General features: G+C 40.4%; 1 protein-coding gene across 1 annotated transcript in view; it reads right to left on the reverse strand.

Annotated features, from left to right (window-relative positions):
• Nucleotides 1-12,399, reverse strand: part of YLPM1 (YLP motif containing 1) — a 94,728-nt gene that overhangs the window by 14,369 nt on the left and 67,960 nt on the right. The gene's annotated exons all lie outside the window — the stretch shown is intronic.

Raw genomic sequence — 12,399 nt, forward strand, 5'->3', positions numbered from 1 at the left:
CAGGATGCCAGCTGCCAGGGTTTCCTTCACTGAATGGATAAGTGAATCAAGAACAAACAGCACAAAGTCCTTGAAGTTAATGTGCTGGTGAACAAGATGCCTGTGCTTCACACTTTAGTGACGAGCTATTCCCCACACTTATCCTTCAAATGACACTTCAATGAGCAGCTACTGTGAAGAAGGTTGTGAGGGTGCAGACTGAGAATCTGAATAAGCAGCAGCATGTCAAGATCTTAATTTATAACCAGGGGCTAGTCAGATGAGTAAAACAAAATTGCAGGATTCTTCCCCCTGCCCCCCCCGCCGAAGTATTCCATGATGTGTTGGCAGCTCCTTTCTACAAACATGACTGTTCCATTAAGGTAGGACCAGCCTCTCACTCCCTTCCTCACTCAGAAAGCATAAGCTTGTCTGCCCACCCCAAATTTAAGTGGTCTGTCTTTACCACTTTCTAATCTCCAGCAGGTAATGAAATATATAAACATGGTTGTTCAGGGAGCTGCACAGCTCCATAACCATTTCTCCTACTACAAACCCAGTTGTTGGGCAAAGGAGTCTTTAGTTAGTGATTTTGCTGCGGTATAAATCACTGACCAATATTTAGCTGATGAAGAACATGAATTGTAAATTGCCAAGATCCATTTCACTTTGAGTTGTCCACTATTAATAACAACATGGTCTCTGGGTAGCAAGCTAGAAGGTTATTTGCCATCATAAAGCCTCACCTCCAATAACAGCACTGCTCTTCTTGTCAGATTATCACATCCAACAATCCACCACAGAGCAGCAATTATGGAGCAGTGGTGCTTTTAAAGGTCCATGAACCAGTCCTCTCGGGTAGCTAGTGAAACTAGTGGCCTTTCACTGAGCAGCTGTCCATCCCTACTACTGGTGCTGGAGTTAGTGTGGAAAGCAATACTAGCCACTGAATGTCACAAAAAATTCTCTGTAAAACCATTACCATTCAAGCAGTTCCTACCAGATAGGCCAATGCTTCAAAGATCTCTTGGCTAACGGTGCAACAGTCCAGCTCGGCCCACTGGAACAGGTTTTGTTTATTATAACCCTTTTGATGCGTCTCATGTCAGTTTAAATCTGCCTGTATTCAGTGAACTTACCACAAGAAACAAACCTCAAGGCTAAGTCCATGACCTGAATACAACGTATGCAGATTGAGAGTTGAAGATAAGCGATTTTCTGAGTTATAAAATAATGGCCTACTTAAGTGAGAAGTGTTATGTACTTGATTCTGATTTCATACTGGTATAAACCAGGAATCCACCACAGAAAATAAAGTTATGCCAGGATAAGAATGGGGTTGAATCAAAATCAGGTTTAAGTATAAAAGACTTGCATGAAATTGTCTTAAATTCTGATACATGTCAAGTAGTAAGAACCTGTATGGAAGCAAGAGATATGCAGACACCCTATGCTTAAGGATGTGCCTCCCACCTCCCCCATCACAAGTTTAACAGAACTGAATTTAAGGCTCTTGGGTGATGAGAAGCAAGTTTTGTAACAATAGGACTTCAGAGATGTGTTAATCAACACAGATGGCCATTCACAATATGGGCTTTGGATGATTAATGGCTGCAGCCAATAAACACATCACACTGGGCACATCTAAACAAGATGTTGACTGTGCAGTAGCTGAAAAATACTGTGCAGTATTGTGTCACAGCATGGGCAGTACTAATATGCTACTGAGCAGTATTAAGCTACTATGCACCAGCTTCACCTAAAAGTCATTTGCTGGCACTACTACACAATAACTTTGGTTACTAGGCACTTATTTAGTACTTGCTAATACAAGCAATAAATAAATGTGCAGTAACAACTGTGTAGTAGCATCTTGTGTAGATGCACCCACTGAGCACCAACCTGATTCATGAAACTGCCAATTGTAGCATCCTGCTACCCATGTGGAACATGTAGAAGGGAGTGACATCTTTGATTTAGTACAGACCCCCTATAATAGTAAAACAATGAAAAGATGTGAATGAAGGCTGGTTTGTCAGAAGTTATGTCTGTTCCATGTAAAATACCAGGAAAAGTGCTCATATGCCTACTGGATGCAAGAAAGAATCCAAGACCAAATTAATCAATAAAACTGATTCAGGGAAACACTCTATGAAGAAGATGCAGCTATCATTTAAGTAAACCAAGCTCATTGGCAATGTGTTACTAAGTAGAGACAGGGTCAAAAAGATTGTGCAGCTACAGATAAAAAGGCAGTTCTAGGTGCCTCCCAACACAGGCTTACTGAAAGGGTGCATTCCTCTCCATTTGGCTCCAACAAACAGCATTTTAAATATTCACCTGATTTCAAAATCTATTTTCTTCCTACACTTAAACAAGATTATAATTAGTACAAATGCAGAATGATGCAGCACACTAGAATTCAAATTTCAACGTTTTTGCCATTTATGATGCTGCAGTTTTTCAGATCCACTTCAACACTTTCCATTCTTGATTTGGCTACTAATTAGTGGATGTCTTACTGAAAATCTTTGCCAAGGAAGTTTTAAACTAGGTGTGCAAATGTGAGGTATTTTGTAATTTTAGCTATTTTAGGCTTAAAGCAGTTTTAGCACAACTAGTGTGTTCAAGGGGCTTTCTTTCTGTGGACACAATTAGTGTATCAAAGTCAAGCAACAATGAAAGATATGATACTGCAAAATACTGCTTATATAGAGAGTTGAGTAATAAAGAGATTTGTTTCTGCAATACACTAACTCACTGGTGAGGTGTTTACTTGTACTTAACCATGCCAAACCCAAATATTCTCCCATGCCCATACAATCAAAGCAGGGAACTAAACAGAAAAAAACAACAGGAAGAAGATCTGGCAGCCACATAAAGGTCCCACCCTTGTTGGCTCAGACAAATCTAAAGAGAGAACCGAACACAGAAACAACTGTTTTCAAAATCACGTTTTATATTTATCGAATTTTACATTTCTCACACACAGTGGATACACAACTGATGAGAGAAGCATCTCTTAATACACCACAGTGTATGACTTGTGCTACACCATGTAACAGAAGAGATACCAAGGCAGACTACTTTTAAGAAGGAATAAAGTACTTTATACATCTCCCCTGTTGTAAGTCTGGTATAACAAGTAGCTTCCAACCCTTGCAAAGTTTTTTTTTCTTCCCAAAGCCTAGATGTTGATGCATGGGTGAATAATAAATACTTAAGAAATCTAGAAGAGGAGAATTCAGATATACTGCAGAAAGGTATCAGTTCAAGTAAGATTTTAGTCTGTGAGTGCAGAAGACATGGTACCCAGCCAAGTCCTGGCAGAAAAGAGTCAATGTTATGTAATGAGAACCTTCAAATACTGTATACTGGTGGCAGAATTAATGCAAAAAAGAATTTATGTTTTGTAAATATTATTCAACATCAACTCCTCTATTAGGACAAGTGCCATACCAGTGCAACCACTTTAATTAAACACTTGTGCAATTGAAATCTCATTGCATCTGCAACACTTGCTCTGTGTCAGCCATACTGATTTGCAAATACATTTCTTTCTGAAGTCTCCTTCTGTTGTGGTAGCTGGTAGCTTGTCATTCCAACAAGAATATAGCTTGCCATCACCTCTTCTTGCAAAACTTGTTCCCAAAAGGTCAGTTTCCACAGAGAAATGGCTGGGTGAGGTGGATCCTCACATATGCCTTGAAGGAGTCAGTCTCATTCTGCCCTGAAAGAGACTACTGCTACAAAACTACCTCAACCATCATGCACATGGTGATAGTCCACTATAAAATAGACAGATCCCAGGACAATTATAGCTTTATAAATGAAAATCAGAACCTTTATTTGGACTCAGAATTAAAAAAGCAAGCAAAGCAGAGTGCAAAGCAATGGTGTGATATAGTCAATACTGTTTAGCGAAGATAATCCCTGTATACTGTGCCAGCCTAGTTTATGGGTGGCTTCTATGGCATAGCATACCAAGTCAGTAATGTGACAAAGTCACAAGAAAGGCATATGCAGTTTTGGGATGCATCAACATGAATATTAGGTGCAAGACATGGGAGGTGATAGCACCACTCTACTCAGAGCTGTTTAGGTCATACCTAGAGCACTGTTTGCAGTTCTGGTCTCCATGATTTAAGAAAGATAGGGAGAGGGTATAGAGGCAGGCAACAAAAATGCTAAAGGGATTAGAAGGCATATGAATATAGATTGAGAGAACCAGGGATATCTAGGTTGGAGACATGGGCTGCTGACAGATGTGAACTCCCCCAAACAAAAAGCCAAACCCCAAACAAAAACAAAACAAACAAGCAGTACTTTACCAGAAGAGGAAGCATATTAGTTGAGCCTGGCTCCCCAGCATCTGTACAGATCATGTGCTTCAGTGGACTTTTTAACAATTTTATCTAAAGCTGTTTCAATCAGCTATTAGATAAAAGTGCCAAAAAGCCCCACTGAAGCATGCAATCTATACTGATTTTGGGCGAGCCAGGTCAAACTAATGAAATGCCTATTCTGGGCATGAGCTGTGCTTAGGGTGGGGGGCATCCCAAGCTGAAAATAAAGAGCTGGGTTTGAGATTTTTGTTGGGTTTTTTTTGGTTTTGTTTTTGTTTTGGGGGGGGGTCCCCACATCTGTAATCGGCTATGGTGATTAAGGGGAAACATAGCAGTCTTCAAATGCGTAAAAAACTACCATAAAGAAGAGGGAGGACATTTCCCTATGGAATCTCTCCTCCCTTGCCCCAGAAGGCAGGACCCAACAGCAAAGTACCGTAGATTTATTAGAGTAGGAATAGATTTATTAGAGTATCAGGGAAAAACGTCCTTATTAGAACAGTAAGGCAGTGGAATAGACTGCTCAAAAGTTGTGGAATTTCCTTCACTAGAGGTTTTCAAGTAGAGGCTGGATAAGCATTGGTCACAGATAACTTACGAGAAGCATTTTTGCAGAGGGTTGAACCAAATCACTGAGGTCCCTTCCAACCTGGAGACAATAAAAGTATGGATCTTTATGGAAAGGGTCCTTATCCAACAGGGTGCATTCCACTGACCATCAGTAGGCAATAGTAAAAGGCGATTTTTACTACTGCTGTCTGGGCTTTTAAGAGCCAAACCAAATCCAGTAAAATGTGACACTGCAAGTCATTGACAACTGGTAGGTTGTGGAGGACATTTGAAGATAACCAAAAGTTTCTCCAAGCTTCAAAGTGTCCCTTTGCTAACCACCATCACCTTTAGTTCACTCAGGTGGAATTAAATTATTTTCATTCATGTACTTAACCACATCTACATACAAGAAAATAAGACTGTCCTATCAATATATCACTGGCAATGTCGCCTATACAGTAGGGCTGTGCGAAGTTTCAGTAGCTGATTCGATATGGAGCAGATCCGTCCCAATTTGGGGACCGAATCTCCGAATCTGAATCAAATTGGGAAACCAATTAAAAGCTCCAAATCAATTCAGATGCTATGAATTGATTCAGAAAAGCTTTGGAAAAGATTCGTCCGCTTCGGAGATTCAGCCATAGACTAAACAGGCAATGACACAGCTGCCTCCAGTTGTTAAGTCTGTTGAGGGAAGGAGCGATTGGGGCTGGGACGAGCTGCACAGCTGGGGCAGGGCTGTGGGACTCAGGGAGGGGGGTGAGGTGGGGACAGGATGCAGGTGTGGCAGCACTGGAAGCAGGGGCTCTGCACTGCTGCCACTTGCCCAGCTGGGACAGAGGGGGCACGGTGGGATGTGGGAACGGCTCGCTCCAGGTGGATGGGGGCTAGCAGGAGCAGGGCATAGCACCCACGGCTCCCTTGGCTAGGGCAGAGGCAGGCACAGCCGGAGGAGCTGCAGAAGCAGCCCCCGTGGCTGCCCTGCCCTACCCTATCCCCCACCCAGCCCAGCCTCCCAGCACTTAAAAAAAAGTAAAATAAAAAAGCCCCATACTCACCAGCTCTGGCAACAGCAATCAGGGCCTCTGAGGGCTTGTGGCAGTCTCCCCACACACCGCAGGGCAGTGGGGATGCAGCAACTGCCCCATGGTGAGGGTGCAGCACGGCTCGGCAGGGCACCATGCACTGTCTGGGAGCTGGGGCAGCTCCACCTGTCACTCAGAGCCCAGCACTGCTCAGCTCCAGCTCCCAGACAGCACGCAGTGCCCTGCTGAGCCATGCTGCACCCGCATCATAGAGCAGCTGCCGCATGAGTGCCAGGTGGGGGGAGGGGAAGCAATCCCTCTTGCCTCCCACTGCGTGAGGGGGGCTCTGCCATGAGCCCTCAGAGGCACTGATCTCTGCTGCTGCAGCCGGTGAGTGCAGGGCTTTTGTTTGGTTTTTTTTTTTAAATGCTGGGAGGATGGGGCTGGGGCAGCCATGGGGGCTTCTTCCAAGGCTTCCCCTCCCTGGGAAGAGGCAGACACAGCCGGAGGAGCTGTGGGAGAACCTGTAGACACCTGGCTGTGTCTGCCTCGCCCCAGCTGATCCAAATCTCCGATTCTGATTCAGCCAAATAGAATGGAGACAGTGATTCAAATCACCAAATCAAATCACCGTCCTCCGAATTGTCCGAATCTGAATCAAATACTTCCCTATTTGTACAGGTCTACTATACAGCACACTAGCATCTCCCTATGCATCTCCAAGATGCTGAACAAGAAGCAATAGGCAGTTTCTTTAGCTGTGTCTCAAGCACGGCTAATGGCCATAAGTAAGTCTGATTTACCATCATAACACATCTACAAGTGAGAATGAAGAAGTTTCTACTAGGTTGTTCTGTAAGTTCTCCCTCCTGACAAATAAACACTATTTACACTTAACTGCTTATGATTTTTCAATACTGAAAAATCCTCTCAATTTCAGTGTATTTGAGGCAGCACAGCTGTAGTTTGGTTATGTCTGTCCTCCAGAAGTCCTTGTCCTGCATGTCCCCAAACTCCTTCAACTACTGATGTCACCTCGTTGTCTTCATTGAAATTCTTTCCAAGAAGGTTTTCCTTCACATTTGGGAAGGATAAGAAGTTGGAAGGAGCCAAATCTGGTGAATAAACTGGATCAGAAAGCAGCTCAGAGCCACAATTGGTCACTGCAATCACTGCAGCTTCAGAGGTGTGGGGCGATATACTATTCAGGAGAAACCACTCGATTCAATTTTTCCAAGGCATTTTTCCTTGATTGCTTTTTGCAGGCAAAGAAGTTCACTAGCACAGTACTTCCCAATTAATGGTATCTACTGAGACGTAGTCATTCATGGTTCACTATCCGAAAAAACGGGGGCCATGAGTTTACTGTCTGATAGCCTCTTTGATTTCTTAAGCGGTGGAGATTAAGCAGACTCTGCATAATCTTTGCTTGGTCTCAGGATTATAAGTAGTGAATCTATTTCATCCTAAATCATAATTTGGCTCATTCATTTTCTTGGTTTTACTTGAAACTGCCTCAAAAGTTCTCTGGAAATGTCAAATTGTGCTAGCTTCCGATCAGCACCCAACAATCAGGGCACCTAACCTGCTGACAATTCTCATGCCCAAATTTTCCTTGAAGATGGCATACATTGGGGGCCAGGACTGATGCCTACTATCTCAGTTCTGTGCCTGATGGTTTAACTCCTGTTATTCAACATTATCTTGTGGGCTACATCAACATCTGGTTGGTGGCATCTTTGACCTTGGATCAACCTCAGTGCTGACTCTTCTTCACTTAATTTCAGCTACTCAGTGTTTTTATTGTGGCATATGAAGAAACATCATCCCACCAAGAACATAAGGACTTCCTTTGGGGTCAAGCCTTTCTTATGGAAGTACCTAATCAACACTCTAATTTTATTCTTCTCCAGTTTTTTAATTCTTTGCAACTGACTCACTTCAACACATTTTTGGATGGGTAGGGCAGACAGGGCTGCTAACAAACAAACACATCAAAATGTCAGTCAGGCCACACACACACACACACACACTAATTCCTCAAAAAAGAATATTTAGATTGTAATCTCTTTAGGGAATGGTCTTTGCCTGCAGACTTGCCTAAAAAAATACCTTGCACACTGCTAACATTTTACCAATGACAGATAAAATGACCTTTTGATTATTCTGAATTTTGCTTATTCTGATCATTTTATGATTTTGCCACAACTCTGAAAAGTTCTCTTTGTGGGAGATTTCAGATCTGAACCAGGGAGGTACTGGGCCCTCAGGTTTCTATTGACTTCAATGGAAGAAACTATGAGCACTCAAGTCCTCTCCTAGATGAGGCTCCTGGTTCAGTACAAGTCAAATGTTCCCCAGCTGGGACAGGATCAGTTTTCTCCATGAGCTTCAGAGAGCGATTTCTGTCAGAGCCACACTTCCTTTAGTCATGACTTCAGTAGCACTCCTTGAACAAAATTTCCTCAATATCTTATAATAGCTGTTTTAAAATCTTTATAATATCCATGGTCAATGTGAAAACCCACTATTTTTGTCCAGTTTTCTCTCATATTTTATACTGGTCTTCCAACTCCTACATAGGAGGTGAGATAGGATCTGCTTGTTATCTCAAATATGCAACGGGACAATCAAATTCTCTACATTATAACTGTCTAATAGAATACAATTCACATCCTGAAACTTGATAAGGAACATCTTCAGTGTCTTCTCTTAGAACATTAACTCACTATATTGGAAACTTATGCTTTCCAAATGGAAGAAAAAACTCAAAAGATCCAAGAAGCAACAGACGAGAAGAAATTGTTTATGAAAAGATTTAATGGAAGACCACTGGAAGACAGTCACCATTAAATGTCACTAGTAATACATCTGAAAAACAGAGTTAAAAGAGCATTTAAGATAGTAATCTCTTGGAAGCAGAGACTGTAGGCCTTATTATATGTTTTGTGTAGTATCCAGGAACAGTGGAACCCAAAACTGGAATGAGGAACGTGCCTGCTATTGTAGAACAACACTGCAAGATGAATACCCTAAAATGTTTTCCACAGGAACGTGGTAATTTGTACTTTCATGAAGTAGAAGATAATGGTTTAAAATTACACATTCCATACTAGGCAGTCAGAAGACGAAAACAATTAATTACAGTGGAAACAACTTCAATTCTTTTTTTTCCTTCCCAAATAACAGTAACATGAAATCCAAACTTCATTTCCTTTCAGTTGCCATTAACTGCTGAGTCTTGATCTTTCCATGATGTAATTAAGACATAAATGCGCTTGCTCTACTATTAGATGGGTTGCTGTGCCCATGTCTTCTTCAAAAAGCAAATTTATTTCAAAGGCAGTAGAAAAATAGGCATATATAACAATATCAGTGAAGACCAATCTCTCTTTTTCTTATAAATTCTGGATATGTATAGATACATAATAAATCTGTTTCTTCCAGGAACACTGTAAAAAAGGCTATATGGGAAAAGACTAGCACTATGTGGAAAGATAGCAGTAAAACAACCTCCAATATTATTCTGTGTACTTGATTTGCCAAAACCAAATAAAGGTACTTATTTAAAAAGCTGTTTAGGATCTGAAGTCACTAGGCACAATGTACAGATTTAAATGTTACATGAAATTGCCTGCTTTACCTACCTGTCAAACCTCTGCTTAGGGTCTTATGGTTTGCCTTCTACAGTGATGAAGTAACTTGTATCCTGAAGCTAGGGAAGAAATGCAGCTATTGGTTCCATTTATGTGAGATGTCAACTCTCAGAGTACAAAGAGAATACTGTATTCAAATCCAGGCTGAAAAAAGCTTCTTCATAGTTAACATTTTTCTTTGCAATAGTTGAATTTATGTACAATCTGTTAATATTTTAAATAGCTTGGGATTTTTTAAAAAAATAGTACTTCCAGCTCACCTTTTACATTCTCTTCCATGGGGATCTGCTTTTACTACCAATGGTGTTGAACTGCATCCTAAAGGCAGAATTTGCTGTCTTAACTGCCAGAGTTGTTTTTTTATTCCCTTCTGAATAAATATGCAGCCAGTCTCTGCAAACTATGTCTCACCAGTAAGATAAAGCCAATGCAGATAAATTCCAGCTCAAGTAATTACAGTCTGATTAAATTAATTTCTTTCTCTTCTTTCGGAAAAGTAGTTTTCACTTTCCTTCCTACAACTCTGTCAAGAAGCATTGCTCCCACCACCTTTCCACTTAAGAAAGCAGCATTTCAGCAGAGTGTAAAGTGACATAAGGCAATACTGTAATCTTAATCTATTACTTCTCCAATATATACAACTACGAGAACACTGACACTTCCATACACTCAGTTTATATTTTAGCAGGCAGTCCAGATGCCAGGTAAGGATCAGAAGTGAAAAACTCCCTTGTAGGCTTTAACTGCTGTGCAAATTGGATACCTGATCATGCAACCCTTCCAGGTCATAACCACATATTTTATGAAACAAATTTTCCATTGTTAAGTAACCACAGTGAAACAATATAAAACACTGAAAAGTCTTCTAGAAGCTACAACCTCAGAAAGGTCTGCCCCCAAATAGCTGTTCCACTTGAGGTTTTCCACAAATCAGAAAAATAGAAGTCATTTTGAACAAAAAATCCTTGTGCTTTTTATTTCTAGTTAGATGCGTTAGATTCTAAAATTGTTCACATCTATTTTTTCATTTCAAATGATTGAAGATCCAGTAAGTTTTCTAACTGGAGACATAATATTCAAGAAAAGGAGGATGTGGGTAATTTCAGTATACTTAAGGTTTTCATATATAGACTGACTGTTTGATAACAGCATCAATATGCTTACCTGATTTGTATTGGTTTGAACACAAGCACCAATAGGAGAGCAAATGCTATTTCCAAACAATCCAAGTGAGTTATCTTAGTGACATGTGAAGCTGTAGGTCAAGAACTTTTCACCAGATTCAGAAGCCTTTAAAAGTACATCCCATTTATAGCAACATGCCATCAGCGAGTTATAGGATGACTTGTGATCCCATAACAAGGAAAATAATCTTCACAGGTTATTTGCAGAATTGATCAGTGTGCCCAAATAAAAGCCTCAAATGCTCCCACATTTGGAATGTGTAAGAACTAGCAAGTAAATTATTTCTATTCAAACGCAAGTATATTAGATAAGCATGTGGTGTGCAACACAGAATTTCCAAACAATCCAAGTGAGTTATCTTAGTGACATGTGAAGTGGTCACTTAGGGCTAATCAACAGGTCAGCCGTAAGCTGTTTAATAAGAGTTTGAACTAATGGAGAGAGGCTATTGTTTTGCCGATTGGGTGGATAAACACTGATGACATAGCTATAGGCTGCTGTACTGCAGGAAGCATCATTTTTTAACTGAGTTAAAAAACACTGATCCTCCTCTGCCTTAAATATCCAACGGCAATTTTTACAGGAGGATAAAACCACAAATATGCTCACAGGTTCACTTAGCTAAGATTTCTCATTGCCAATCCTGAAGCTGGGTATAATGATCTTTACTGTCAAGAACTATCTTCTTCTGTTTCCAGTACAGCACAGTTCACATTCAGAACTAAAGATGGATGAAGTTATTTTCCAATCATTCAAATGTGGGGGATATCATATTGATAGAACTACAAATGGGAGCTGGAAAGAACTGAATTGTCTTGAAAATTTTCAGTATTACTCAATGCTACCAAGAGTTTAAGACCAAGAGTTTAGCAAGTTTCAAAGGAGAATTTAACATTTATGTGGACAATGACAAAGTCCACAGGTACAATTAGATGAAAAGAAGAAAAAATAACCACACATTTGTTCTCATGATTCATAAAACTCATGCCAATCACTGAACAGGAAGGATAAGGTGAAAACAGGAAAAAAAAATCCATACACATGGTTAAAAAAGGATTACATCAGTGATTCTTGCACATTCTTAAGAAACATCTGAAACTGGCCACAAGTGGGAGACAGAATTATAGTGGTCTACATGAATACCGGCTTGATACATTATGATGATTTCAGTGTTCCACGTTAATATCATATGTTTGCCTCAGAGATTTCGTTTACCCAACAAATAGATAAATTGGTGAATTTTTTTTGCTGGCTTAACAAGTTCATTTAAATGCATCAATAAAACTATCTTTCAGCTCAGTCCATTGCAATAAATTGCCTGAAGTCTGCTCCAGAAAAGTCCAAATGGACATTCAGATACCTCCGAGTTCTACAAACTATTTAAAGCAATACCTTTAAAAACCTGTAAATACGGAAGCATCTTGTTCAGCAACTGACAGGCAAGAAGCAAATTGTTAGTTGGTAAACATGATTCATAAAGACTAAGGCAAATCCAAATCAAAGAGAAGGGGTGGAAGATATAAAAATCTAAGATGTATCAGTATCAATTGTTCCCTTGTAATTGCAGGAAGCTAATCATGCAAGATAATATCATAGTTTCACAGTAGCTAGGGTCAGGAGGGACCTGAACAGATCATCTAGCCTGCCCCCCTGCCA

The sequence above is a fragment of the Alligator sinensis genome, unplaced genomic scaffold, assembly GCF_000455745.1.
Source record: "Alligator sinensis unplaced genomic scaffold, ASM45574v1 scaffold280_1, whole genome shotgun sequence".
In the NCBI taxonomy this organism is placed as follows: domain Eukaryota; kingdom Metazoa; phylum Chordata; order Crocodylia; family Alligatoridae; genus Alligator; species Alligator sinensis.